The sequence below is a fragment of the Triticum aestivum genome, chromosome 5B (assembly GCF_018294505.1).
Source record: "Triticum aestivum cultivar Chinese Spring chromosome 5B, IWGSC CS RefSeq v2.1, whole genome shotgun sequence".
NCBI classification, from domain to species: domain Eukaryota; kingdom Viridiplantae; phylum Streptophyta; class Magnoliopsida; order Poales; family Poaceae; genus Triticum; species Triticum aestivum.
This window is the reverse complement of record NC_057807.1, coordinates 47,919,899-47,927,376: the sequence shown is the minus strand read 5'-3', so window position 1 is coordinate 47,927,376 and position 7,478 is coordinate 47,919,899.

The following is a 7,478-nucleotide window of genomic DNA, read 5'->3' as shown; positions in this document are numbered from 1 at the left end:
TGATGATGATCATGAAATTCAGATCAAGTTACTACAGAACCTCGTAGGTCTTCCAGAGTAAGGTCTGCACCAGAGTGGTACGGTAATCCTATTCTAGAAGTCATGTTACTAGACCATGATGAACCTACGAACTATGAGGAAGCGATGATGAGCCCAGATTCCGCAAAATAGCTTGAAGCCATGAAATCTGAGATGGGATCCATGTATGAGAACAAATTGTGGACTTTGGTGGACTTGCCCGATGATCGGTAAGCCATATTAAATAAATGGATCTTCAAGAGGAAGATGGACACTGATAGTAGTGTTACTATCTACAAATCTCGACTTGTCATAAAAAGGTTTTTCGACAAGTTCAAGGTGTTGACTACAATGAGACTTTCTCAACTGTAGCGATGCTTAAATCCGTCCAAATCATGTTAGCAGTTGCCATATTTTATGAAATCTGGCAAATGGATGTCAAAACTACATTCCTTAAATGGATATTTCTTAAAGAAGAGTTGCATATGATGTAACCAGAAGGTTTTGTCCATCCTAAAGGTACTAACAAGGTGTGCAAGCTCCAGTGATCCATCTATGGACTGGTGCAAACATCTCAGAGTTGGAATATACGCTTTGATGAGTTGATCAAAGCATGTGGTTTTATACAGACTTTTGGAGAAGCCTGTATTTACAATAAAGTGAGTGGGAGCTCTGTAGCATTTCTAATATTATATGTGGATGACATATTGTTGATTGGAAATGATATAGAATTTTTGGATAGCATAAAGGGATATTTGAAAGAAGTTTTTCAAAGAAAGACCTCAGTGAAGCTGCTTACATATTGAGCATCAAGATCTATAGAGATAGATCAAGACACTTGATAAGTTTTTTCAATAAGTACATACCTTGACAAGATTTTGAAGTAGTTCAAAATGGAACAGGCAAAGAATGAGTTCTTACCAGTGTTGCTAGGTGTGAAATTGAGTAAGACTCAAAACCCGACGACAGGCAGAAAATAGAGAGAGAAAGAAAAGTCATTCCCTATGCCTCGGCCATAGGTTCTATAAAGTATGCCATGATATGTACCAGACCTATTGTATACCCTGCCCGGAGTTTGGCAAGGGAGTACAATAGTGATCTAGGAGTAGATCGCTGGACAGCGGCGGTCAAAATTATCCTTAGTAGAATAAGGAAATATTTCTTGGTTATGGAGGTGACAAAGAGTTCATCATAAAGAGTTACATTGATGCAAGCTTTGACACCAATCTAGATGATTCTGAGTCTCGATCTAGATATATATTGAAAGTGGGAGCAATTAGCTAGGGTAGCTCCGTATAGAGCATTGTAGACATAGAATATTTGCAAAATACATACGGCTCTGAATGTGATAGACCCGTTAACTAAACTTCTCTCACAAGCAAAACATGATCACACCTTAGTACTCTTTGGGTGTTAATCACATAGCGATGTGAAATAGATTATTGACTCTAGTAAATCCTTTGGGAGTTGGTCACATGACGATGTGAGCTATGGGTGTTAATCACATACATATGTGAATATTTGTGTTAAATCACATGGTGATGTGAACTAGATTAATGACTCTAGTGCAAGTGGGAGACTGAAGGAAATATGCCCTAGAGGCAATAATAAAGTTATTATTTATTTCCTTATTTCATGATAATAGTTTACTATTCATGCTAGAATTGTATTAACCGGAAATATAATACATGTGTGAATACATAGACAATATAGTGTCACTAGTATGCCTCTACTTGACTAGCTCGTTAATCAAAGATGGTTAAGGATTCCTAACCATAGACATGAGTTGTCATTTGATAAACGGGATCACATCATTAGGAGAATGATGTGATTGACTTGACCCATTCCGTTAGCTTAGCACTTGATCATTTAGTATATTGCTATTGCTTTCTTCATGACTTATACATGTTCCTATGACTACGAGATTATGAAACTCCCGAATACCGGAGGAACACTTTGTGTGCTACCAAATGACACAATGTAACTGGGTGATTGTAAAGGTGCTCTACAGGTGTCTCCGATGGTACTTGTTGAGTTGGCATAGAACGAGATTAGGATTTGTCACTCCGATTGTCGGAGAGGTATCTCTGGGCCCTCTCGGTAATGCACATTACTATAAGCCTTGCAAGCAATGTGACTAATGAGTTAGTTGCGGGACGATGCATTACGAAATGAGTAAAGAGACTTGCCGGTAACGATATTGAACTAGGTATTGAGATACCGATGATCGAATCTCGGGAAAGTAAGATACCAATGACAAAGGGAACAACGTATGTTATTATGCGGCTCCACCGATAAAGATCTTCGTAGAATATGTAGGAGCCAATATGGGCATCCAGGTTGCGCTATTGGTTATTGACCAGAGAGGTGTCTCGGTCATGACTACATAGTTCTCGAACCCGTAGGGTCCGCATGCTTAAACGTTCATTGACGATGTAGTATTATATGAGTTATGTATGTTGGTGACCGAATGTTGTTCGTAGTCCCGGATATGATCATGGACATGACAAGGAACTCCGAAATGGTCCGGAGATTAAGATTGATATATGGTATAATAGTGTTTGGTCTCTAGAAGGGTTCCAGAATTCACCGGAAGGGATTCCGGATGTTTCCCGAAATGTTTGGGTACGAGAACACTTTATTTGGGCCAAAGGGGAAAGCCCACAAGGTTTTTGGAAAGCGCAAAAGGAAGTTTTGCAGAGTCCAAGGGTCCCTGGCGTCTGGCCCTGGAGTCTGAGAAGGACTCTTGCCTTTCGGGTGAAACCGACTTTGTGGAGGCTTTTACTCCAAGTTTCGACCCCAAGGCTTAACATATAAATAGAGGGGCTGGGCTAGCACCAGAGACAGATCAAGAAACACCAAGCCGTGTGCCGGCAACCCTGTCCCCTCTAGTTCATCCTCCGTCATAGTTTCCGTAGTGCTTAGGTGAATCCCTAGAGTAGATTGCTCTTCACCAACACCGTCACCATGCCGTCGTGCTGCCGGAACTCATCTACTACTTCGCCCGTCTTGCTTGATCAAGAAGGCGAGGATGTCATCGAGCTGAACATGTGCTGAACACGGAGGTGCCGTATTTTTGGTACTTGATCGGGGCGGATCGTGAAGGTGTACGACTACATCAACCGCGTTGATAAACATTTCCGCTTAGCGATCTTCAAGGGTATGAAGATACATTCTCCCTCTCGTTGCTATGCATCACCATGATCTAGTGTGTGCGTAGGAATTTTTTTGAAATTACTGCGTTCCCCAGCAGTGCGGGTAAGTACACATTTGTGTCGAACTGATAATTATATACCAGTAGCCCCCGAGGCTTGAAGCAGTTAAGCAACTGATTTAAGGATCGTTGTATACCCAGGTGCTCAAATAGAAGAATGACATGTTGTCTCGAGAGCTGAAGGGGTTTCAAGCCAAGCTAACTGCTACTACCGCCGAACTAGAGAAATCCAAGAAGGCAGCATCTGGTAATGTTCCCTTTATCAAGAATACATGATAATATACCAAGATTATTAATATAGGTGCGAATCTTATGACAGAAGCACCGACGGTCACACAAGCGGAAAATCCAGGAGCTCAAAGGCAACTGGCGGCGGGTGAATGTATATTGACACAAGTCAGGACGTAGAAAAACAAACTCCAAGATGCCAACACCAAGCTCGGAGAGGAGCTTAAAGATGTGCGAGCCCAGCTAGCTGACTCCGTGAAGGAGAATAAGAAGCTGCGAGGCGACATATTCATGATGTGTTCGGACTTACCTTGTCACAATTCACATAGTGAAGGAACTGACAGATTTATGTCTATAGGTATATTGATGGGTTGTCCCAAAGAGGAGGTGTCCGGATCATCGAGCGATCTGCTACAAGAGCTGTCGCAAATGCACGAGTGAGCTCGGCAGGTGATGCAAAGTATTGCCAAGGCTTTATGTCCATCAGATTCCCCTCCAGGAAGTATGGAGGGGCTTGTACAGTTGCTTAAGGGAGCACGGCGGCGCTTCCGACTACGGAAGATATCGGCATGCCGTGAAGACGCGTGAGAGGCCTGGGCGATGGTAAAGACACGGTATACCAAGCTCGACCAGAATCACATGGCCCGGGTCGGACCACTAGGGTCAAATGGAAAAGAAATTCCAGTTAATTTGGTATATGACCAGGTACAAGTAGCCTCCATGTATTCCCAACAGGATTGTAGGTTAGATAGCCTTTTGGAAGGCATAGAAGAAGAAGTTTTTGAGTCTAAGTGACTATGTACTTTGAATGACAAATTATGTCTCTAGCTAAATTATAAATGTCATGTCCGACCTTTTTGCTTCAACCTCTTGACCCGAGGGTGCGGAGTGCTTCCGAATACCCGCTCAGTAATATATACCCGGGTATGCGTGGAAGCCAGGCGTAGGGGTCATAGTTGTTTGAACAGACAAGTATCCGGCTAGTTATGTTGTATTACATTTTAATCATAAGAAACATCTTCCAGAGAGAATAGTTCCCTTAAGGGTTCCTTTCCCTAGGTAAGCATGCATCAAAGTACATGTCCGCACTGTGTTTGAAAAAACCACAACATACATAACATCTGGGGGTTCATAATGCGACAAGTAAACAACAACTTTAGTTTGCCGACCGAATATTCCGTTAAGAACGCTAGCTTTCGGCTTCACCCAGTCTGTGGTACATGTCCGGATAACCCGACAGTAACAATTGTAGAGGTGCTCCCTTTATGCCCTAGCCGAACTAATGGGAACGTAGGGCATAAGCACAGGAGCCAGGAAACCCAGCTTGGCCAAAACTTAAGTCATATCGATGCATATAATGGCGAAGAAAAGGTGCATACATGTAAAAGACACATATGCGGTGAGCTTGATGCTCGGAAAATAATAGCAATAAGCTTCTGTACAAGAAGCCCCCAGGTATAGTTGACATACATATTAACAATTGTATGCGTTATAGGTGTACGGTTTAACCATACCAGAGCTTTACAGCCTAAGAAATAAAAGTGAAAAGAGATGAAAAAAATAAATAAAGGGAGGAAATAGGGAAAAAGGAGATGAACGAAGAGTCCGGCGCTAGGCGTAGAATCTTTGGAGTTTGACCGCGTTCCATGGGTTTGGTTCCAGGCGGTGTCTGATGCATCACGTAGGCGGTACGCTCCTCCGGTGAGAACTTCATCAATGATGAAGGGACCCTCCCACTTGGTCTTGAGTTTGTCCTTTTTCTTCTCCGGCAAGGGTAGAACGAGTTCGCCAATGTTATAACTCTTGGCCCGTACTTCTCTGCTTTGATATATGCGAGCATGTTGTTGATAGAATGCGGAACGGGCCTTACCGATGTCGCGCTCCTCCTCCAGGGCATCTAAGCTGTCCTGCCGATCCAGCTCGGCCTCTCTCTCTCTTCATACATGCACACTCGAGGTGAGTCATGAATAATATTGCAGGGTAACATAGCCTCTGCGCCGTACACCATAAAGAAAGGTGTGAATCCGGTAGAACGATTGGGCGTGGTCCGCAGCCCCCAGAGTACGGAGTCGAGCTCCTCCACCCAGTGCTTGTCTAATTCTTTCAAAGACCGCACTAGTCGGGGTTTAATGTCGCTCATAATAAGACCATTGGCTCGTTCAACTTGATTACTGGTTTGTGGGTGATAGACGGAAGCATAGTCGAGCTTGATGCCCAGATTAGCGCACCAGGCCTTCACCTCATCGGCTGTAAAATTGGAGCCGTTGTCGGTGATGATACTGTGCGGAACACCATAACGGTGCACAACACCGTATATAAAGTCTATCACAGGCCCGACTTTGGCAATTTTAACTGGTTTTGCTTCTATCCACTTGGTGAATTTATCCACCATGACCAATGGGTATTTTTTCTTATGGCTTCCTCCTTTAAGGGGTCCGACCATATCAAGCCCCCAGACCGCAAAAGGCCAAGTAATGGGGATTGTTTGTATAGTAGTAGGTGGCATATGGCTTTGGTTGGCAAAAAGCTGGCATCCGACGCAATGTTGGACAAGGTCCTGTGTGTCTGCTCGGGCCGTCGGCCAATAGAAACCTGTACGAAAGGCCTTGCTTACAAGGGCCCGAGCTACGGCGTGGTGGCCGCCGAGGCCGGCATGAATTTCAGCCAAGAGTTGCCGCCCCTCTTCCTCGGAGATACATCTTTGAAGTACTCCGGTGGCGCTTTTCTTGTAAAGTTCTCCCTCGTGGACTTTGTAGGCTTTAGAGCGCCGCACAATGCAACGTGCTTCATTCTAGTCCTCGGGAAGTTCTCGCCTATTAAGGTAGGCCAGGAAGGGTTCGGTCCGTGGTGCGATGACCGCCATGATAAGATGGGCCGATGGTGTATTTTCGGTGGCTGAGCCCCTGATGATGTCAGTGTGTTCGGAATCTGGGGTTGTATTCGAGTCCGGATTGGTATCACTGCCGTCCCCTTGCCACACCATGGATGGTTTGAATAGCCTTTCCAGAAAGATGTTCGGTGGGACGGGGTCGCGCTTGGCGCTGATGCGAGTGAGGACATCCGCCGCTTGATTACTTTCACGAGCCACATGGTGAAACTCGAGCCCCTCGAAACGAGCCGACATTTTGAGAACGACGTTATGATAAGCCATCATCTTCGGATCTTTGGCATCTAAGTCTCCATTTATTTGAGATATTGCAAGGTTTGAATCCACGCGCACTTCCAGGCATTGTATGCCCATGGAAACGGCCATCCAAAGACCATGCAATAAGGCTTCGTATTCGGCTGCATAGTTGGAGTCCATGAATAATATTTGTAGGATGTACTGAATAGTATCTCCAGTAGGGGATGTTAGGACAATGCCTGCCCTTAGGCCTGCCAACATTTTTGAGCCGTCAAAGTGCATGACCCAGTTGGAATATGCGCCATACTCTTTAGGGAGTTCGGCCTCAGTCCATTCAGCAATGAAGTCGGCCAATACCTGGGATTTAATGGCCCGACGCGATTTGTATGATATGTCGAATGGAAGGAGCTCAATGGCCCACTTGGCAATCCGGCCCGTAGCGTCGCGGTTGTTTATTATGTCATTAAGAGGTACTTCGGAGGCCACCGTTATCGAGCACTCTTGAAAGTAGTGTCGTAGCTTCCGGGATGCCATGAAAACCGCATATGCTATCTTTTGGTAATGAGGGTACCGGGATTTGCATGGTGTGAGGACATTGCATACATGGTATACTGGCTTCTGGAGCAGAAATTTGTGTCCGTCCTCCTCTCGTTCGACAATGAGTACCGCACTCACAACTTGGTGTGTGGCTGATATATATAATAACATGGGTTTGTCGATGTTTGGCGTGGCCAAGATTGGATTGTTTTCTAGAAGAGCCTTTATTTCTTCCAATCTGGCTGTTGCCGCATCCGTCCACTCGAAGTGATCGGTGCGTCAGAGAAGGCGATAGAGTGGCAATGCCTTTTCTCCTAGCCCGGAGATAAAGCGACTTAACGCTGCCACACATCTGGA